This window comes from Lithobates pipiens, unplaced genomic scaffold (assembly GCF_037356315.1).
Source record: "Lithobates pipiens isolate NorthernLeopardFrog02 unplaced genomic scaffold, aLitPip1_a1.2 Scaffold_16, whole genome shotgun sequence".
In the NCBI taxonomy this organism is placed as follows: domain Eukaryota; kingdom Metazoa; phylum Chordata; class Amphibia; order Anura; family Ranidae; genus Lithobates; species Lithobates pipiens.
Window position 1 is genome coordinate 642,779,312 of NW_027507748.1, and position 23,432 is coordinate 642,802,743.

At 45.2% G+C, this 23,432-nt stretch overlaps 1 long non-coding RNA gene across 1 annotated transcript; it reads right to left on the bottom strand.

Annotated features, from left to right (window-relative positions):
- Positions 1–15,610: 15,610 nt before the first annotated feature.
- LOC143984496 (uncharacterized) lies at positions 15,611–16,915 on the bottom strand. The gene is made up of 2 exons (XR_013274890.1): positions 16,707–16,915; positions 15,611–16,629 (listed from the first exon to the last, which is right to left on the bottom strand). It is a non-coding gene; the product is annotated as an uncharacterized LOC143984496 (long non-coding RNA).
- Between the last annotated feature and the right edge of the window lie 6,517 nt (positions 16,916–23,432).

The window sequence follows — 23,432 nt, forward strand, 5'->3', positions numbered from 1 at the left end:
TACACCAACTGTAATTACTGCAGCTGCCTGCAGTATAGGATCAGAAGAACACCAGCAATTGGGGTAGCTTTAGGTGCACACTGTGCAGAGTACACAGTACACCAGCTGTAATCACTGCAGCTGCCTGCAGTATAGGATCAGAAGAACACCAGCAATTGGGGTAGCTTTAGGTGCACACTGTGCAGATGACACAATACATCAACTATAATTACTGCAGCTGCCTGCCTGTGGTATAGGATCAGCAGAACACCAGAATTTGGGGTAGCTTTAAGTGCATACTGTGCAGAGAAACAGTACACCAACTGTAATTGCTGCACCTGCCTGCGGTATAAGATCAGAAGAACACCAGCAATTGGGGTAGCTTTAGGTGCACACTGTGCAGATGACACAATACACCAACTGTAATTACTGCAGCTGCCTTCCTGTGTTATAGGATCAGAATAACACCAGCAATTGGGGTAGCTTTAGGTGCACACTGTGCAGAGTACACAGTACACCAACTGTAATTACTGCAGCTGTCTGCGGTATAGGATCAGCAGAACACCAGCAATTAGGGTAGCTTTAAGTGCACACTGTGTAGATGACACAGTACACTGACTGTAATTACTGCAGCTGCCTGCGGTATAAGATCAGAAGAATGCCAGAAATTGGGGTAGCTTTAGGTGCACACTGTGCATATGACACAATACACCGATTGTAATTACTGCAGCTACCTGCCTGTGGTATAGAATCAGCAGAACACCAGCAATTGGGGTAGCTTTAGGTGTACACTGTGCAGGTGGCACAATACACGACTGTAATTGCTGCAGCTGCCTGCCTGTGGTATAGGATCAGCAGAACACCAGCAATTGGGGTAGCTTTAGGTATACACTGTGCAGGTGGCACAATACACCGACTGTAATTGCTGCAGCTGCCTGCCTGTGGTATAGGATCAGCAGAACACCAGCAATTGGGTTAGCTTTAGGTGTACACTGTGCAGGGGGCACAATACACTGAATGTATTTGCAACAGCTTCAAATGAATTTAAATCACACTGTCTCTCCCTCTATCTCTCTCCGCCGCCGCAACACACTACAGAAGGCCACTGCGCAGGCGGCCTTATATAGTGTGGGGCGTGTACTAAACCCCCTGAGCCATAATTGGCCAAAGCCACCCTGGCTTTGGCCAATTACGGCTCTCTGTTTTTTCCGCGCTGTGATTGGCCAAAGTGCATGCTTGGCCAATCATCAGCCAGCAATGCACTGCAATGCTGCAGTGAATTATGGGCCATGACACACCACTCGAATTTGCCACGAACGGCCCATAATGTTCGTAATTCGCCTAACGGACGAACAGACGATGTTCGAGTCGAACATGGATTCGACTCGAACATGAAGCGGATCCCTACTAAAAAAACTGAACTTTCTTCAGAGTAACAAAAGGCAGGAACCTAAAACAAAGTTTCTTAATATCTGTGCAATATGTACACTAATCGTCCAGTGGGGATCAAGTGGTTGTTAATCCTTACTTATGAGTCATTTGAGGTGTTATGAGTGGCATGCGTGCTTCAAGCACGGAAGAACATCACTGGAAGATGATGAGTGCTCAGGAAGACCTTCACAGAGCTCAACCCCCAAAATGTTGAAAAACCATTCGGCAACTTGAGTTCTAACTTGCTGTCCATGATGAAATAGGAGACATGGTAATGCACGTGGTTAGAATTACACAGCTCCCGATGTACACAGGATGATTTCTTTTGGCACACTGACTTATGAAGGTTGGTGCTCCCTGTGACTGTGCGTGCAGCCTTGTGCTGCCATCTGTTGGCATGTTTCAAAACTAGTCATTTTGATACCACCATAGGTACAGTAGGTGGAGTTTAGGCTGAAGAGTCTGGGAAATCGAGAGAATGAGGGGGCCTGCATATAGGATTTGTGCTCTCTTCTTTGGGAGAGGGACTGGAGCAGTGTCCCTGTCTTTGGAGATCATAAGAGGGGGAATTGATTATAAGGAAGTAAGTACAGTGAAGCTGGAACAGGGGCTTGAGAGAGAGGAAGGATTTGATGTGTCCCTTGTTGTTCCCCCTCCAGAGGAATTGGTGGACTTCTGTAAGGAATTACATTAAGAGATGGTGGAGGCAAACATCTAAACCCAGCTGAAAGCCACAAGCTACCCCATGTTCATATATCTTCCATATGATAAACACACCTATTAGACAAATGACGTCAGATGACAATCATAAGCAGCACTCCTGTCAATAATAAAATGACCAGGCTAACTTTATGTTCAATTTAACACAAATGATAAGAAATGAACAATAAACTCAGGATAACAGTATCAGATGGTGATAAGAAAGAGAGTCCTTTTGCGGCCCCCCCACCCCAAAGCACCTTGTCCCCATGTTGATGAGGACAAGGGCCTCTTCCTGACCACCCTGGCCGTTGGTTGTTGAGGTCTGCGGGCGGGGGGCTTATCGGAATCCGGGAGCCCCCTTTAATAAGGGGACCCCCAGATCCCGGCCCCCCATCCTATGTGAATGAGTATGGGGTACATCTTAGCCCTACCCATTCACCTGGGGGAAAAAGTGTCAATTAAAAAAACACACTACACACATTTTTAAAGTAGCTTATTAGGCAGCTCCAGGTGTCTTCTTCTGACTTCGGGGGTCTCTTCTGACTTCTCCACACTTTCTGGTTCTTCTCCCGCTCTCTGGCCTTTTCTCTTCTCCGGTTCTTCTGCCGGGCTCCTCCGTTATCTTCTGCTCTTTTGCCGCTCTTTTGCTAGTGGTGGCCCAGCTTTCTCCTTCGTCGCCGTCATTGTCGTTATCGTTGTCTTCTTCTGGTATGGCTTGGGGGAGGAGGGGGCGCTCGCTAATCCCCACCCCCCTTTCTGACCGGCTGGGCTGCGTGCTCGGATAAGGGTCTGGTATGGATTTTGGGGGGACCCCCACGCCATTTTTTTTTAGAGGATTCCCCTTAAAATCCATACCAGGCGATGGGGCTCGCAAGGTGTCAATCTCACCGATAAAACCTGGCTTCCTTTTCTAGTCCCATCGTAACTCATCATGTTCAAAATTAACAGACTTTAGTCCGGGTGTGGGCAAGCCATTCATTTGGAACTCCGTCGGGAAGACCGGTGGACCTAGCCTGCCGGAAAGTCCCGTCATGTGTGGGAAAGTCTGTTCATTCAGAAAGCCCGTTGAAATTCCGGTGGGAAGTCTGTCGGACCTAGTCTGCTGTAAAGTCCAGTCATGTGTACAGGGCATAACCCTTTAAATTACTGTGATTTAGGCAGGTAGGCAAATGATATAGACTTATTTTTTGGTTCAGCAATACAGCTTCCTGTGTTACCTCTTCTCCTCAAGGTTGATCACTAGACAATCAATTGGCACCATGACCTTTGTTTAATGAGCAGAGAGCAAACCCTAAGGCTACTTTCACACTGACGTGATAACAAAAACTTGCCACTGCCCTCATCTATAGCTGGCTATCGCAGTAAGCGGCATTGGAAGGCTAAAAACAGGTAACAACAATGTCTGGGGAATGCCCAGGAAAAAACCAAAGCCTACTTACCACCATCTTGCAGACAACCAAATTGACCTGTCTAACAGTATGCATTAAAAACAGGGGTTTAGTCCACACGCATTTGCAAATGCATGTGTGAGCCACAGAGCCACGTCAAGGCACCCTGGTATCTGTGGTCCTAACACTAAAATATAAGTGTCCCCGCAGTGGAGGCACATGCATTCTGATGGTTAGATGAGAGCAGGTGGACTGAAGGGGAGCCCACCCCTCCAATGCCACTTACTGCGATAGCCAGCTATAGATGAGGGCGGTGGCAAGTTTTTGTTATCACGTGAGTGTTTGTATTGGTCCAGCAGTGCACCAACACCTTTGCTGCCATTGTGCTCTTGCTGGGTGTTTGGTGTGCTCCTGTACCTCCTGTTCGCCCAACTTTGTCCGTCAAACAGTTTCGGCAAACAGTCCGCTCAAAATTAGCATGGACGGACATGGCCACACACGACGAACGAACAGTTTGCTGAAACCGTGCGCGATGACGTGAACGGCACGTACGACGGGACGAAAAATACGACGTCCTATACACTGCATTATAACTTTCGGCGTGTAAATCCTTTCTGAGCATGCGCGCAACTCTGTTTGACGAACAAGCCTACACACGAGCGGACTGTTCGCTGAAACAAGGTTTCAGCGGACAGTTTTACGGAATTTCCGAAAAACCTTGTTCGTCAAACTGTCCGCTGAAACTGTCCGCTGAAAGCCCACACACGAGCGGACTGTCCGCCCAGACACTGTTCAGTGGACAAAGTTGGGCGAACAGTCCGCCCGTGTGTACGCGGCCTAAGTCATGTGATAATGCTGCCTTTACTGATGCTTTGCAATGCTTTTAATGGGGGTAGTGTCGGCTAGTGGGGGAGGGCGGTACCTCCCACACTGCTGTTGGGAACCTCTGACCAACCACGGGCAGGGAGTGGGCCTGTAGGAAAGGGGTCAGTGGGGCAGTTGCAGGAATTTCTGGACGGTCTGCGGGTGTTAGTGGGCCACTTTGATGGGGGGCAAGTGCAATCCCCCGGAGGAACGCAAGGGGTCTCTGGTGGTGTGACAGACGGAGGGGTGGGGGGAGCACCCCCTGGGGGGGAAGCGGTCCCAGCGGCCCCGGCAGTGTGTCGCCTGCTACTACGGCAGGGGTGGGGGCTGCAAAGGAGTGTCCTGGTGACAAGGGGTCCACAGAGCCGGCCACCAGATCTGACATTGTGAGGATCGCAGATGCAGCGAAATGCGAGGTCAATGTGTGCTTCGAGGGACCATTGGGAGCACACTTGAAGCAGGAAGTAAGAGATAAAATTGTCAAGGGGGAATACGTGTAGATTTTCTTCCTGTTGCTGTTTGAGAAGTTTAGCTTAGATCGGGTTAAGCCGGATGACACAACGAGGGAAGATGAGGAGAAGAGACGATACTGGTTGATACTGCGGACGTTTGCTAATTGGTTGCAAGCATTCACCATTATGGCAAGCGCCATACGTGTAAATTACGTGGGGAATGTGTAAATTTAAGCATGAGTGCTCGGGGTGTGGGGGAGCCCACACACTCGCCAGATGCTTCGAGAAGGGTAAGCGTGCCGGGAAGCCTACTCACAAGAGGGACGACTCCAGTGATGTGGGAAAGCATGCAGCCTTTCCTAAGTAGGTACCCGGATGGGGCAGCGGCGGGGATGCTCATGTCAGGCTTTAAACAAGGTTTTATAATTCCCTATGGGTTGAAGGTCGTACCCCCGCTGGCAGGGAATTTGAAAACTGCGTTGCAGTATCCCAATGTGGTGTCGGACAAACTGTCCAAGGAGGGGGCCTTGGGATGCATGGCTGGGCCATTTGCGGTAAAACCGCTAGCAGATTTAGTGGTGTCCCCATTGGGGGGGGGTTCCTAAGAAGGAGCCGAATACATTTCGGTTGATACATCACTTGTCCTTCCCAAAAGGGGGTTCGGTGAGTGATTTCATTGACCCAGAGGCCTGTGCGGTGTCCTATACGTCTTTTGATGCAGCTGTCGGGTGGGGCCAGCGATACGGCCAAGGGGTATTAATTGCAAAATCTGATATAGAGTCGACATTCAGGCTTCTTCCAGTTCACCCTGAGAGCTTTCGTTTACTGGGCTGTTGCTGGCAGGAACAATTTTACGTGGGCAAGTGTTTGCCCATGGGTTGTTACATTTCCTGCGCTATGTTTGAGGCGTTCAGTTCCTTTTTAGAGTGGGTTGTTATGGACATTGCAGGTGGGGAGTCTGTCATCCATTACCTGGATGATTTCCTTTGCGTGGGCCCTCCTTCTTCGAATGTGTGTGCGATTGCTTTCCACATTGCAGCACATGGTGAAGAGGTTCGGAGTGCCCTTGGCGGCCCATAAAACGGAGGGCCCTCGGACAGAGCTGAGCTTCCTCGGCATCGTGATAGACTCCATGGCTATGGAGTGTCGAAGAAAAGTTAAGGGATTTACTGAAGGAAATTAGGGAAATTCACGGTTTAAAAAGGTTCAGTTAAGTACGTAGCAATCACTGTTGGGAAAGCTCAACTTCGCATGCCGGATCATTCCCATGGGTAGGATTTTCTGTCAACGGATGTCGGCTGCTACAGGGTAGGTGAAATCCCTGCCGCATTTCATTTGGCATTTTATTTGGCTGAACAGGGAGGATCTGAAGGTATGGTATCAATTCCTCTCGGTGTACAATGGCAGGGCGGTGTGGATGTCAGGCCAGGTGAGCAATTTTCGATGTGGAATTGGTGACCGACACCGCGGAATACACAGGATACGGCACATTTTTCCAAGGACAGGAGAATGCGGAACCTTGGCCACAGTCCTGGGTTGCGGCAGGTTTCCTTTGGAATTTGGTGCTACTGGAACTTTTCCCAGTGGTGCTGGTTTTGGAATTGTGGGGGCAGGCATACCGTAACCTGAAACTTCGGTTGAACTGCGATAATATGGGGGTGGTGCAGGTTATCAATAGCATGTCAGCATCTTCACAACCTGTCATTAGGCTGATGCGGCAGTTGGTGTTGCGTTTCTTGCAATTGAATGTTTTTCTTTATACTGTGCACATCCCGGGGGTGGACAACACTTTGGCTGATTGTCTCACTTCCAGTGGGACAAGTTCAGGGCTCTGGCACCGGCGGCGAAGGAGTCCCTTGCCTGGGCTGGATGTGGGAGCTGGCGTGGGAATCGCAGCGGGTCGGATCCAGCGGTCAGTAAGTGGGTCCACGTGGGTGGCGTATTTGAAGGTATGGAAGGAATGGTCAGCGTTGGTTCAGGAGGCAGGGGTTGTGCGGGACAAGTCCACGGTGAAGTTGTTAATCTTGTACTTTGTATCAAGAAACATGGAAGCAGGAAGCTCGATTTCGGCCATAGAAAAGAAAATGCATTCTGGTTTAAACTGTAAGGGGAGGTGGATTGAACGAAGGATTTTGGGTTAAGCAGGCTATTAAAGAGGAAGTAAACCCTGATGAGTTTACTTACTCTTTCATTCCCTGCAAAGGTAAAGCATAATGGACTACTATGCATCGCATAGTAGTCCATTATGTGTCACTTACCTGACACAGGAGCCAGCAAAGTCACCGCTGTCCCCTGTAGTCCGGTGCATCCATCTTCTTGGTGGGTCTCGCCGCTCTGCCACTGTCATTCGGCCAAGCCACGATGACGTCACTTCTGCGCATTCGCGCATGTGAGCCGCTACGCGCGGCATATCGCCATTGATGGTGGCACGCTCAGTGCCTGCCAGCGGTGCCTGTCTTTCAGTAAATATCTCCTAAACTGTGTAGGTTTAGGAGATATTTCTTGGACCTACAGGTAAGCCTTAATCTAGGCTTACCTGTAGGTCAAAGTGTGTTGTAAGGGTTTACAACCACTTTAAGGAATACCGGAAGGAGCATCTGTGGGTTGATACGCGGTGGCCGGTTACGTTTTCCAATCTGTTGGCTATGTGCCAACAGTTGGAGTTGGTGTGTTCATCATAGTATGAAGTGTTACTGTTTTCGGCGGCTCTTTCACTGGCTTTTTTTGGGCCGTTCCGCATTGGGGAATTGGTTAGCCCTTCAAGGGCTGTGGTAGGAGGAGTATTGGTACAGGATTTGCAAGTATTTGAGGATAAGTTATCGTTAAGACTGAGGAAATCGAAAACCAATCAAATCGGAAAAGGGGTGCAGGTGTGGTTGTATGCGCTGCCGGGTTGTGCAGTTTGCCCGGTGCGGGCAGTGGGGAACCTGGTTAGGATGAGACCAGAGGGGGAAGGACCTTTTCTGGTACATGCAGTTGGGCCCCACTTGTCGAGATTCCAATTTGTGGCGGTATTGCGAAAATGTTTGGGGAACATTGGCTTGGATGGTTCCACATACGCTTCACACTCCTTCCGCATCGGTATGTATTTGCTTGGTTTTGGAAAAAAGGTTGGGGGGGGGGGGGTCCGTTATTGTTTCCTGAGCTGGGAGTTTTTTGGGCTGACTGTCATTTATGTTATGGTTTTTTTTTTACAGATGGAAGTCAACCACGTCTTGTCTGGATTCTGGGGCATTCATACGTGTGTTGTAGGGCCAGGAGAGGGGATGCCAGACCTGATGGGAGACAGTTGGGGATATTCAGAAGGAAGGCGTACATAAGGTGGCTGGGTAGGCCGGGAATGATGTGGGGTAGCGTGGTCCCGGAGGTTGAGCGGTATGCGTGGTTGGACAGACCACCAGATGTGTTAGTTATACATGTAGGTGGGAATGAGTTAAGACGGTCAGGGATCTGATCACGGACATAAAGTCAGATCTGGTTTACTTGCGTTTGGTTTTTCCGAACACATTACTGTTGTGGTCAGACATGGTAGCAAGGACAGTATGGCGCATGGCACGGTCAGTGGATAGGCTTAACAAAGCGAGGATACAGGTCAACAAGGTGGTGGGGAGGTTTCTGGCCCGGGAAGGGGGCATGGTTATTCACCATAGAGAATTACAGACGAATGTTGGCCTTTACCTAAGGCGGGATGGGGTTCACCTCACGGATGTGGGCATTGACCTTTTGGTCCATGGGGCTGCAGGATGGGATTCAGGTGGCCCTGCGGGTGTGGAGAGGCCCTTAAGGTTGAGGTTTCATCCTTTCAGGCTGTGGTGGTGTTTGGTTTGTTGGTCAGTGACGGTAGCAGTAACAGATGTGGTAAAAGGGGTGGGGGGCTCATCGGTAGTATGGCCCCTCTGGTGTATTTCATCAAAAGGTTGATGAATACTGGTCTGGGTACACTGTGGGAAAAGGGGTTGTCTCCGAGTGGTACAGCTGGAGGCCTATGATGGTTGGTAAAGGTCCCGCAGTGTACTGGTGATATATATTCGGTGGAGAAAGGAGGTAGCTCCGTCACTGACCAATAAATTGGGGTTGAAACATGTTGTTTCTCTGTGGTTATATTTATATTGTTATATATTAAAGTTAATTTGGAGTTTTACTTTTGTTTGTTTAATAAAGGCTGTTATGGCCATTATACTCCATAAGAACAGTGTGGTCTTTTATTCAAGGTAAAGGTGGGAAGGGAGTATAAAGTGGCTGTAACAGATTAAGGGTTACACTGGTCATGTATTTGATGGTATGTGATGGGCAGAAGTGAGACGGAACGGAAACCTTTGTTACATCAGATGGGGGGCGGGGTCACCCATACGTCACTGGGGAAGCCCGGCTTTCCCCTTGCGTCAGAGGGGGACGGGGTCAGGTCACGGGTGGTCCCCCCTCCTCAGATAAGAAGTGTCAGGCATTCCCGCAGTGTCTCTGGTGGAGACAGAGGATGGATGCGCTGCGCTGGAGGGAGAGATCACCCATCGCTGGATCAGATCAGCCATCGCTGGACCCTGGAGAGATGATCATCCATCGCTGGATAGCAAGAGTGGATTACCACCGCTGGAATCTTTTTTTTTTTTTTTTTTTAATAAAGGACTTTTCCCAACAGTGTGTCTTTTTTTAACTATTTTTTTACACTTTCTTTGTGAAATGGTAGGGGTACTTTTGTACCCCCTTACCATTTAAAACAGAGGGGGCCAGGATCTTGGGGTCCCCTTGTTAAAGGGGGCTTCTATATTCTGATAAGCCCCCCGCCCGCAGACCCCACAATCACTGGCCAGGGTTGTGGGGATGAGGCCCTTGTCCTCATCAACTTGGGGACAAGGTGCTTTGGAGGGGGGCCCAAATCATCCTCCCAATGTTGAGGGCATGTGGCCTGGTACTGTTCAGGAGGGGGGGGGGGCTCTCTCATCCCCCCTCTTTTCCTGCGGACTGGCAGGTTGCGTGCTCAGATAAAGAGTCTGGTATGGATTTTTAGAGGGAACTCCACGCCATTTTTAAAAAAAAATTGGCGTGGGGTTCCCCTTAAAATCCATACCAGATCTGAAGGATTAATAGGGTTCTAAAGTTCACACAAATTTTAGGTCTGTTCGCAGGTTCTGGTGCGAACTGAACTGGGGGGTGTTCGGCTCATCCTTACCCCCCATCCCTGTCATCATTGGGAATTTTTTTTTCTTTGTCAGGGAGCAGGTACCTACAGTATTTCTGACAGGTACCCAGTCCCACTTCTGTTCTGCTCACCAAGGTGAACAGAATGAAAGTCCGCCCCACCTACCCTACCCGCAGGTTGCGGGTCCATTGAGAAGGTGTTGCGTATTTTGCTCATGCACAGTGAGAAGCTGGCTCTGAAACACCAGGACGTCACACCCAAAACCCAATAAGGCCTGATGCACACTGGGAGTCAAAAACACTGCTTTTAAGGGCATTTGTCCATGCACACATAGGTGTTTACAGGAAGAAGAGTTTAGGAGAGGAGCGTTGTGGCATAAAACATTCCAGACACGCCTAAATGCACCTAAAAATGCCTAAACTGTACTTGTGTTTAGCACTTGAGCTTTCATTCATTTCAATAGCCAGAATAATTTTTTTCTGAGGTGGCTTTGGATTGTTTTTTTACGCTGCTTTTCTTATGCCAGGAAAAAAGGCATTCAGAAGAGCTGGGAAAACGCCCAGTGTGCATGAGGCCTAGAAGAAAAATGGCTTGATGAAATAAAGCTGAGCTTCTGGCAAACAGCTTTATATGCTAATGGAATACATATATAGAAGCATATCTGGCTGGCAGAAGAAAGGCACATTGGGGCTTTTAAGGCACTTCTATAGATTTGTAACTCCAATAATTAAAATATTGCATTGTTTATTTCTACATTGTGTTAAACATGCATAAATACATCTTCTTTTCACAAATATATCCAACAGAACATTGTTACTAATGATAAATCATTGTAAGTAAGCTTCCTGTTTAGAGAAGTCTTCTTGCTCAACGAGTTTCAGAGTCAGGTTTAATCAGGAGAACAAGGAGCAGTAGATTTATCAATATGTTGGCCGTTTGCTCACATTACCAACTGTATAAATAACTCAGGATGTACTTCCCATCCACAACATACACTCATCGGACACTTTTATTAGGTGCACCTGTTCAATTGCTTGGTAACACAAATTGCTAATCAGCCAATCACATGGCAGCAACTCAATGCATTTAGGCATCTAGATGTGGTGAAGGCAACTTGCTGAAGATCAAAGCGAGCATCAGAATGGTGAAGAAAGGATTTAAGTGACTTTGAACGTGGCATAGTTGTTGGTGCCAGACGGGCTGGTCTGAGTATTTAACTCATCCACTGGGATTTCCATGCACAACCATCTCTAGGGTTTACAGACAATGGTCCGAAAAAGAGAAAATATCCAGTGAGCAGCAGTTGTGTGGACAAAAATGTCTTGTTGATGTTAGAGGTCAGAGGAGAATGGGCAGACTGGTTTAAGATGATAGAAAGGCAATAGTAACTCAAATAACCACTTGTTACAAACAAGGTGTGCAGAATATAATCTCTGAACGCACAACACATCAAACATTGAAGCAGATGGGCTACAGCAGCAGAAGGCCACACCGAGTGCCACTCCTGCCAGCTAAGAACAGGAAATGGAGGCTACAATTCACAAAGACTCACAATTGGACAATAGAAGATTGGAAAAACATTGCCTGGTCTGATGGATCTCACTGCAATATTCAGATGGTAGGGTCAGAATTTGGCGTAAACAACATGAAAGCATGAATCCATTCTGCTTTGTATAAGCAGTTCAGGCTGGTGGTAGTGTAATGGTGTGGGGGGGATATTTTCTTGGCACATTTTGGGTCCCTTAGTACCAACTGAGCATTGTTTAAATGCCACGACCTACCTGAGTATTGTTGCTGACCATGTCCATCCCTTTATGACTGCTGTGTGTCCCATCTTCTGATGGCTCCTTGCAGCAGGATAATGCACCATGTCACAAAGCTCAAATCAGCTCACCACTGGTTTCTTGAACATGACAATGAGGTCACTGCACTACAATGGCCTCCACAGTCATCAAATCTCAATCCAACAAATCAGCAGCGTGGTGATATCATGTCAGTATGGACCAAAATCACTGAGGAATGTTTCCAACACCTTGTTGAATCTTTGCCACAAAGAATTAAGGCAGTTCTGAAGGCAAAAGGGGGACCAAACCGGTACTAGCAAGGTGAACCCAATAAAGTGGCCAGTGAGTGTATATTGATGATCTCTGTGAGAGGCAGGAGAGGAATAGAATATATGAATGAAATGTAATCACATAAGGTGTTTTATCTGTCAAAGGATTTGAATTTTAGTGCATCTAATCCTGAGATTTACAAAGCTCTGCCTACATCACAGCTGTCTGGCAATGTAGGAGGCCTGTTTTTTTCTCTGCTTTAGCTAAGTAACTCTTACAGGTCTTGTCCACCCCCCCCCCCCCCCAACCTATGGCTGCACAGTAAAAGAAGAAGCAGTACACTGAGAGTTCAACTCTCTGCACCTCTCTCCTGTCAGCATGCTCCTTATTAGCACATGAGTGTTGTAGCACAGCTGACTGGTTCAGTGCACTTCTTCTCTGTCCCCTGGGCTGGACTCTGGTGTACTGTAGTTTTCAAGAGGCCAATACCACATTCATAGTGGCACATTTAGTGCTTGCATTAAAATTGCATTGAAAAAATAACAAAAAAAAAAGCGTGAGGAATTTAGAGCATCATACATTTTATGTCTAGTGTGAAGCTTTGAATTCCAGAGGAGCATTTTGAGGATAATCTTATGAGTTAAAAATCTACTTTCAATTTTTGACATTTTTACTATTGGGCGAGATGGTTAGAGCAAGGATAGCAGCAATCTACCACCAAATCATTGTTTATTTTCTACCATAAAATACTTGCTGACATTTCTCTTGCAAATCAAAGTCTGAAAATACAAACGAAACAACAGTCAAATGCCACAATAAAAGGCGTGTATCGTCATTTTGTTTGCTTACTTTTCCTTTCACAAATTATTTTTTTTGCTTACTAATTGATTATTCTGGTATTTTGCAGAGGAACTTCAGCTGAAACCTTTCAATATCGTACATTTACCCTCTATGTTCTATTGATAGAGGACAACAGATAAAGGGATTTTATACTAATAGCCGAATGAAAGCCATCTATAGCCCCCCATAGGCATAAGATAAGGTACATCAGTTTGGTAAATGACCTTTAGTAACAAAACCAAACCAGTAATGATTTTCTGCACTCTTTCCTTCAATAGGTTGCTTAAAGAAGAACTATATATTTTTTTCATTTTGGATAGAGTAAAGCACTATCCACTATCTATCTGTGTCTTATCGGGGATATTTACCTTCACTTCCTGTCCCATAGCCAAAACTGGAAGTGAGAGGAAGTCCCTGCAAATTAAAGTGCTACTAAACCCAGGACCCTGAATTCACTATATCTGGTCTACACATACAATGCTGCTATATACCAAATTACTCATTCAGATATAGAAAATATGTGTGTATATTGTAAATGATTGTTCCATACTATGATCGTTCCATCTACAGTTTAAGAAAAAGATGAAAATATTGTATAAAATATAATTCCAGCTCTACAGACTCTGTAAATAGTTGCCTGTAAATATGTTTTCTACAATTGTAACCAAATAAATGTTCAACTTCAAAGCCCAACTCTGAGCACACACAAAAAAAAAAAAATGCAATTGCAGGGATGACCCGCTGAAATGCCAGCGTTAAATGTTCATTATGTCTAGAGTTGCCCATAAATTACTCAATCATAATTTTTCAATCGGCCAGCGAGCAGAATGAAAAAAAATTAACAGATTCCTCGATCTGTACAAGTGAGGTGGATGGAGGAATTCTACCTGCTGTGCTATTGTTTTCTGACAGAGGGACTGTAGCTGGCCAGCTACTGGTGTAAGTGCCAGTTCACACCTGAACGATTTACTGTTGCGATTTTCAGTCCATTAATTCATATTGCAATGTTTTTTATTACGAAGCATAAAATATAATACATAAGCAAGTATATATACTATAAATATGTTGTATAAAATAACATCCATGTATATACAATTAAATATATTGGGAATAGTCAACAACAATCAAAAAAATAAAAAGAAGGAGAAAAGGAGGAAAAAGAGAAGAAATAAAGAAGAGTAGAAGAAAAGGTGGCATAAGATATGCTGGGTGTTATATGAATGGTGGATATAACCTTATAATTTTAGAGAGAAAGCAAAGAATTATCAATAGTAAGTGAATCGGTAAAGTCAAGCCATGGAGACCATATTTGTAAAAAGTTAGAATAGTTATCAAATAGGATAGAAGTTAATTGTTCATGAACCATGGTGCCCATAATTCATTTAAATGGGCTGAAATCGCACTGGATCGCAAAAGTAGTGCATGCACTACTTTTCAAAAACACACTGCACTGGATTGCATGGTACTGCTGTACTATGCGATTAGGTGCAGGCAAACACACTGCATTTGCAATCTGCTTTTGGGGAGTCATTAGGAATGCATTGACACCCACAGCAGATGGCACACCCAGTGCATTTTAAACGCAGTGCAGGAAACACTCATTCTGGTATGAACAACCCCCCAAAAACGAAAAAACAAGTATTGTGTTGTTGGAGGTGGTGTTGGTGACTTATGAGTTTCTGTATCTGGACGTGAGGAAGAATGGCCATATGTCAGATGGAGGAGTCATCACCCAGACTGAATTCTACAGGCGTCTCCAGAACGGCAGCTTGGGATTGCCTCCTCCAGCAGATAACGCAGCAGACCTCCCATTTGTCTTTGTGGAGGATGAGGCATTTGCGCTGGGAGGAGCATTTGATAAGACCGTTTCCTATGAGAACCCTGACCCCAGACCAAAGGGCTTTTAATGACCGGCTGGCCTGTGCCAGAAGAATGGTGGAAAATGTCTTTGGCATAATAGCCAGCCGGTTCCGTCTTTTTTCAATGGCCATAAATATGGCCAAATACAAACTGAACCATATAATTTTATGTTGCTGCATTCTACATAATTTTATGCGTAAAAATGCAGCCAACTATCTGGCAGTTGCGACTGAGGCCAGCTCAACGGAAGAAATAATGACGGCACTTGAAGCTGGCCGCCCTGGCTTGCTCCCCCCCCCCCCCAAGCGCCCGCAAAGCACGGCAAAGCTATCTGTAGTATTTTGTGAGTAAGGGGGCAATTGATATGCCAGAAAATCTGTAAGCAATTTCTAATAATTTTTTTGTGAAAAAACTAAACTCATATTGCATTTGATTTATTGCTTGTGTTTCTTATCTGTTGCCTAGGTTCTCCAATGGCCTTTTATTTTTGGCCATTTTCTTCAATAGTGCAAATGTAACTTATTTGATACATGAGGTGATAATCTCTTCTTCAGCTAACTATTATGTTCTGTTGTGCTATGGGTCTGCTAAACACATAATGTTTTGGTTGTTAATGTATGTAATGCATTAATGATAAAACTAATCATCCTTTTCAACTCCACAAAAGAATTGTTGTAGTCCCTAAAATGGCTTGTTTTTGGCAAATTTAACAGCACAGTGGGGGTTATTTACTAAGGCAAACCCACTTTGCCCTACAAGTGCACTGCAAGTGCACTTGAAATTGTACTTGCGTGCACTTGTAGGGCAAAATGGATTTGCGTTAAGGAAATACCCCCATTGTCCCTGTAACTACACCAACTTAATAGAAAAATGGTATTGAGCATTTAAAGAAAAAGTTACACATTGTTCAGTATAAAACATTTTACTCCAAGCACATTCACATGTGCGCTATAAAAAGGTTTTTAAACAAACAAACATCTTTGGTGTATAATATGTATGTTTGACAGTAGATATAGCCTTTTTTTTGTGGCTAAACAGGCATGTTTAAAAGCTTAACATCCACATCCCCAACTCAGGAACTTACAAAGTTCAACTTTGATAAAGTGAAGGACATATGAGGCATTAGTATGTCAAAGCTGTGTTGATTTTGCCTTCATCAAATGGGGTGATCTCACCTCTGTAAAAGACAAATTTTGAAGATGCACACAAATTGGGACTCAAAATGTGTATTTCCATCATGATCCCATGCCTAAAATGTGTGTGTTTTTTCCCTACATCTCTTTTGATAAAGCCACAAAACACACGGTGTGTCAACATGTGCTAACTGCCATTATGGGATATCAATGTACGCATTTTGTGGGTGCAACCCCTTCCTCTCAAGAGTCTCAACTCATTTAGGTGAGAGGAAGGGGTTGAACCACCAAAACAAGTCCATTGATCCCCCATGATGTGAGTTAGCACATGTTGACACACTGGGCCTTATTTGAGAAAGGACAAACCACTTTGCCCTACAAGCACTTGCATTGCACTTGTAGTGCAAAGTGGTTTGGCTTTTTTTAAATAAGCCACAGCCCCACCTACTTTAGTTGCGAGGAAGGGGTTGCACCCACAAAACGCGTACATTGATATCCCATGATGGCAGATAGCACATGTTGACACACTGTGTGCATCTTTAAAATTTGGCTATGCAATTACTTTAAAACTTTTGAAAAACGAAAAAAACAATAACAACAGCATTTACGTTTTTCAGTGGTTTTGGATTTTGGGTAAAACATCAATGATGTTGGTCAGTCTTTTTTCAACATCATTGATATTTTGCTTGACCTTCTCTAAATCCCGATTGCACACAATTATCTCACTGATGAGGACTTGTGCACTTGCACTGTTGAAGTGAGTTTCTTCCACCAGAACATCCACATTACCTAAAAAAAAACACACCATGTATTATAAATATGCAGGCATACATCTATTAACTGAAGCTGTGGTCTCAGACACTGACCTGTTGTGATCATTATTTCGACCACTTCCTGAACTTCGGAATCCACATCCTCAGGTTGTGTGCTGGGTTGTTCCCCTTCTTCAGGAAGTGTGGGGTTCCTGGTGTCCTCAGATGTCCCGATTCTTTTCTCCCTTATGTGAATACAAAAAAGTGTACTTAGCAGACAGATATTTGAGGCGAGAAATAGTAATATGAAATATGGCTTGGAAGTGCCGTCCAATTTTGGCAGAGTTCCAAGATGAAGACATGATTTTTTTCCCTTTCAAATGCTGGAATACTTACCTGTTTTGTTAAAGTTTCACACATGGAGAGACCCCTAGTATCCACTTCACCTGAGTGAGTGGGACACCATAAAAAGGTTGTTCTGGTGTCCCACACTAGTGCTCCTGCATCCAGATGTGTAAACAGCTGCTGAGTCTCCTCTCCTTACACTTTCATTATAGTTACACACACATCTAGACAACAATGTAATAAACTTATTTTAATACAAATAGTCATGAACAAATGTAATTAGCATGCACCTGCCAAAAACGTTGTATTAGTGGTCAAAATAACTATGTTTAATACGAACAATTACTGTGCCCACGAACCTCAAACTTGGCATTTTAAACTGTACAACAGTAAAGAAAAGCACATGGACCAGAACGAAAGTAATAATAGGAACACACAACAAATACTCTTTTAACCACTTTCAGACCGGACCATTTTGCTGGTCAATGACCAGAGGTCTTTTTACAATTTGGCACTGCGCTGCTTTAACTGGTAATTGCGCGGTCATGCAATGTTGTACCCAAACAAAATTTGCGTCCTTTTCTTCCCACAAATAGAGCTTTCTTTTGATGGTATTTGATTGCCTCTGCGATTTTTATTTTTTGCGATATAAACATAAAAAGACCGCAAATTTTGAAAAAAAAATGATATTTTCTACTTTTTGTTATTAGAAAAATCCAATAAACTCAATTTTAGTCATACATTTAGGCCAAAATGTATTCAGCCACATGTCTTTGGTAAAAAAAAAGTCAATAACTGTATATTTATTGGTTTGCGCAAAAGTTGTCACATCTACAAACTAAGGTACGTTTTCTGGAATTTACGCAGCTTTTAGTTTACGACTGCCTATCTCATTTCTTGAGGTGCTAAAATGGCAGGGCAGTACAAAACCCCCCCAAATGACCCCATTTTGGAAAGTAGACCCCCTAAGGAAATTGATAAGTGGCATGTTGAGCCCATTGAATATTTTATTTTTTTGCCTCAAGCGATTGAATAAAGTTGTCACTAAATGATATATTGCTCACACATGCTATGGGCATATGTGAAATGACACCCCAAAATAAATTCTGCTGCTTCTCCTGAGTACGGGGATACCACATATGTGGGACTTTTTGGGAACCTAGCCGCGTACGGGGCCCCGAAAACCAAGCACCGCCTTCAGGCTTTCTAAGGGCGTAAATTTTTGATTTCACTTCTCACTACCTATTACAGTTTTGAAGGCCATAAAATGCCAAGATGGCACAAAACCCCCACAAATGACCCCATTTTAGAAAGTAGACACCCCAATCTATTTGCTGAGAGGCATGTTGAGTCCATGGAATATTTTATATTTTGCCACAAGTTGCGGGAAAATTACAAACTTTAATTTTTTTTTTTTTTTTTTTCACAAAGTTGTCACTAAATGATATATTGCTCACACATGCCATGGGCATATGTGAAATGACACCCCAAAATAAATTCTGCTGCTTCTCCTGAGTACGGGGATACCACATGTGTGGGATTTTTTGGGAGCCTAGCCGCGTACGGGGCCCCGAAAGCCAAGAACCGCCTTCAGGTTTTCTAAGGGCGTAAATATTTGACTTCACTCCTCACTACCTATTACAGTTTTGAAGGCCATAAAATGCCAAGATGGCACAAAACCCCCACAAATGACCCCATTTTAGAAAGTAGACACCCCAAGCTATTTGCTGAGAGGCATGTTGAGTCCATGGAATATTTTATATTTTGCCACAAGTTGCGGGAAAATTACAAACTTTTTTTTTTTTTTCACAAAGTTGTCACTAAATGATATATTGCTCATGCATGCCATGGGCATATGTGAAATGACACCCCAAAATAAATTCTGCTGCTTCTCCTGAGTATGGGGATACCACATATGTGGGACTTTTTGGGAGCCTAGCCGCGTACGGGGCCCCGAAAACCAAGCATCGCCTTCAGGCTTTCTAAGGGCGTTACAGTTTTGAAGGCCATAAAATGCCAAGATGGCACAAATCCCCCCCCAAATGACCCCATTTTGGAAAGTAGACACTACAGTACAGTACACTAGTGAGACTAGGTAATAAATGGCGGGTGCCCTGAAACTATAAAAAAATAACTAACCAACCAGCGTCACCTGTAACAGTTATATGGTGATCACTGGTGAAAGGGTTAACTAGGGGGCAATCAGGGGGCTTTATGCGGTAGTATATGGGGGTCCCTGGCACTATAAAAAGCTGCGGCGAACCTAAATACCTACCTGCCTAACTAGCGTCACCTGTGACACTAATACAGCGATCAGAAAAATGATCGCTTATTAGGCTGGGTTCAGTGCGATCTGCAAACTCGGATCGCATGGTGTGAACCCCCATGTGATCCGATTCTGCTGCGGACCAAAAAAAGGGTCCCGTGCGAATTTGCGGCGGGTGCGGCGGGTGCGGCGGGTGCAGCGGGTGCGACGCAAATTCAGCCATACTATCTGTATGGCTGAACTCGAATCGCACAGAGATCGGATGTGATTTGCACTGCAGTGCGGTGCGAATCACATCCGTTCTCATAAACCGCTGCAATGTGAACCCAGCCTTAGTGACACTGGCGACGGGGGGTGATCACGGGGTTAAACCTTTATTGGGGGGGTTAGGGGGGTACCTTTAGAACTAAAGGGGGCTAACCCTAACTGCCCTAACAGTTATTACAGTCACAAATGACACCCGCCGGGTGATCAGGGGGTTAAACCTTTATTAGGTAATAAATGGCGGGTGCCCTGAAACTATAAAAAAATAACTAACCAACCAGCGTCACCTGTAACAGTTATATGGTGATCACTGGTGAAAGGGTTAACTAGGGGGCAATCAGGGGGCTTTATGCGGTAGTATATGGGGGTCCCTGGCGCTATAAAAAGCTGCGGCGAACCTAAATACCTACCTGCCTAACTAGCGTCACCTGTGACACTAATACAGCGATCAGAAAAATGATCGCTTATTAGGCTGGGTTCACACTGGAGCGATGCAGGAACGCCACGAATCCGCGGCGGGTTCCCGCATCGCATGCCTCCCGGCGGCAGTTCACACTGCCCTATGCGAACTGCTGGGAGTGTCAGTGAAATGTTAATGACACCCCCAGATCAGTTCGCATATCGCAGTGCGATCTGCAAACTCGGATCGCATGGTGTGAACACCCATGCGATCCGATTCTGCTGCGGACCAAAAAAAGGGTCCCGTGCGAATTTGCGGCGGGTGCGGTGGGTGCGACGCAAATTCAGCCATACTATCTGTATGGCTGAACTCGAATCGCACAGAGATCGGATGTGATTTGCACTGCAGTGCGGTGCGAATCACATCCGTTCTCATAAACCGCTGCAATGTGAACCCAGCCTTAGTGACACTGGCGACGGGGGGTGATCACCGGGTTAAACCTTTATTGGGGGGGTTAGGGGGGTACCTTAGAACTAAAGGGGGCTAACCCTAACTGCCCTAACAGTTATTACAGTCACAAATGACACCAATGCAAAAAAAAAAAAAAAATGACATTGGTGTCACTGTGACTGGGGGGCAGGGGTAATTGGGGGGGTGATCGGGGGGGGTGTGAGTGTGCCTGGCATGTTCTACTGTGTAGTGTTGTGTTGGTGCAACTCACCGATCCTCTCTCCTCGGTGTCGGAACGAAAAATACCGACACGGAGGAGAGATTACATCACTTCCTCTCCTGTGTTTACATTACAGGAGAGGAAGTGATGTCACGGAGCATTTCCATTCGTCGGGAGCGATCGCGAGGGGGTGGCCATGAATGAATGGCCGCCCCCTCATCCCGGATCGCTCCCGAACGAATACTGACCGCCGCAGGCACCGGGGGGGGGCCCAATCGGGCCCCCCACCCGCGGGAAGGCAGGGACGTACAGGTACGCCCATATGCCTGCCCGTGCCATTCTGTCGACGTACATCGTCGTGCGGCGGTCGGCAAGTGGTTAAGCACTTTCCTGATCTTTCTATAATGATCGTGCTTCCTCAATTTAAGGTCTGACCAGCGTTTCCTCAATTGCTCCTTGGATCGTCGTACCCCAAAATTCCTGTGCAGACTTCTCACAACTTTAGTCATAATCTTGGCCTTTCTCACATTAAGGTTTGCTCACATTAGGGTTGCTGTCCCACCATCTCTACAAGGGACATATTTGAGGCCTTAAATCTCATCCTTGAGCTGGAACTGCCTTGCTCCGGGCTTTCCTCGTCGTTGCTGCTCTCTGCACGCACCTGCTATATCTCCACCATGTGCTCTCCCACTGCCCCGAAAAAGAAGAGGTGGGGAATACACTAGAAAGAAGGACAGGGGTAGAGTTTCACGCATGCGCAGTGTGTATAAAGCATAACTCGCGGGCGTCGTACGTACGATCTGTGAGTGGAGGACAGAGGATCGTAAGTGCCGATCGTGCAAAACGAAGGTACAATTTTAACTTGGGGCATCAGCGGTTAGTGGTCTATACTGCATAGAGATTGAGGCCTATATTGGGACAAGATTAGGAGAGTTTAGCCTGATGTTAGGGTTTGTCTTGTATTGTGTCTTGCAGCTAAAATGTTGGATAAATTCACTGACCCGAACTTCCTGCCCAAATTCCTTGAGATGTACAGGGAGCTGCCATGTCTCTGGCAAGTAACGTGCAGAGAATACTCCAACAAGCAAAAGAGGAAGGCAGCGCTGGAGAAACTGTTGGAACTGGTAAAGCTGGTGTATCCTATGGCAGACATCAACTATTTGAAGGCCAAAATTGGTAGCCTGAGGAGCGCAACAAGGTCCAGGATTCCATGAGATTAGGAGCAGCAGCAGCTAACATATATGTCCCCAGGCTGTGGTACTACGACAGGCTGCATTTTTTGTCAGACCAAAGTTAACCCAGGACATCACTATCTACACTTCCTTCAACACTTTCTTCAACACTTCCTTCCAAACGTCCATCCACATCAGCTGAGGCTCCTGAAGTCCAACCTGAGCCTTCCACCCAGGAAGATGTGGAGGAGCTCAGCTTTAGCCAGGTATAGCATCGTTGAACATATTTCTTGTCAAAAATTGAATGATGTTAACTGGATGTTATTGATCACTAATTTCTGATTTAACAAAATGGTTTACATATCAATAGATAAGAGTAGCCAAAAAATTATTGGGACAAGAATGAAAAATGCTGGGGTCAGAATGATAGTCTTTTCTATTTGTTAACATTCAATTTGCAACAGTCATGAGCTCAAAATTGTGTGTGATTGATGACCAAAAAAATTAAAAAGATGTACCATTTTCATACACTGAAAAGTCTCAGCCAGGAGGAGGCCGTGGAAAGCAGCCTGACTGAATTCCAGGTTCCTCCCCTCCACCCTCCAACCAAAAGGACCAGGAAGGCAAGGAACCTGGAGGAGTCAGTGACTGCTTTAATTTGCCAGGCTATTGCAACACTTACAACGACCCCTGGTGGCCCGAGTCATTTGGATGTGTGACAGCAAGTAAACTTGAACACATGGAGGAGGGCCAACGCCTGATCTATGAGGAAATCATTATTCAGGCCCTAAACAAGGGGATGAGGGGCCAACTCACAAATCAAAGCCACCTGCGTGAGTTGGACAATACTCCTCCACCACCTCGACTAACACCACAGGCACCGAAACCCATTAGAGCAGCGTGGAAATAAGTGTGGATGGAAGTGTTGAGAGTGATGGCCTATGTCATATGCTGCTGCTCCCGATCTCTCTGAGTCCTGGACCATATTATGCTCTCTATTAAATGGACTCTTCAGATTACCAATTTTGACAGTGAAATAATTGGTGTCTGTCCTGGGGTACAAAGGCTTCACCAATTCCAACAGTTTCTCCAGCGTTGCCTTCCTCTTTATGTTGTTATGCTATTAAACTCCTAATTTCTGTTTGGACAAATACTTGGCTATGTGTTTTACTTCAAAAAGGACAATTTGTTGGTGAGTAGGCAGGTACATTTCAAAAATATAATGTCAAATTAACAAGGGACACCAACATAGTTGTATCTCTTTGAGGTTAAAAAATACAAGATAATAGTGGTGTTGTGGTAACTTGACACACAAAATTACAAAAAATATTTTGGAGATCACTAGAAAAACAAAATATGGTGATCGCTAGAAAAATTTTTTTGATTATTTTGATGTCACGAGAAAAAAAAAACAACAAAAACAAAGGTTGTTCAGGAGATCACGAGAAATAATACAAAATCTGTTTGTCAGAACTCTGTGAATATCAGCAGTAAAGCAAATTCATTATTATAGCATTATAAAGAAGAAGAGAATGCACTGCATTGCAAGATTTCAAAGTTTGCTGCGTGACCAATGTGCTATCTCCATTATGAATGCTAGTTTTACAAGACACTTCCAGCTCATACTTGATTCCGAGCATGCGTGAACGTTTGTGCACAGACTTGTGTACATACGAATGGACTTTCCAACAACAAAGTTTTGTTTGTGGAAAATTTGAGAGCC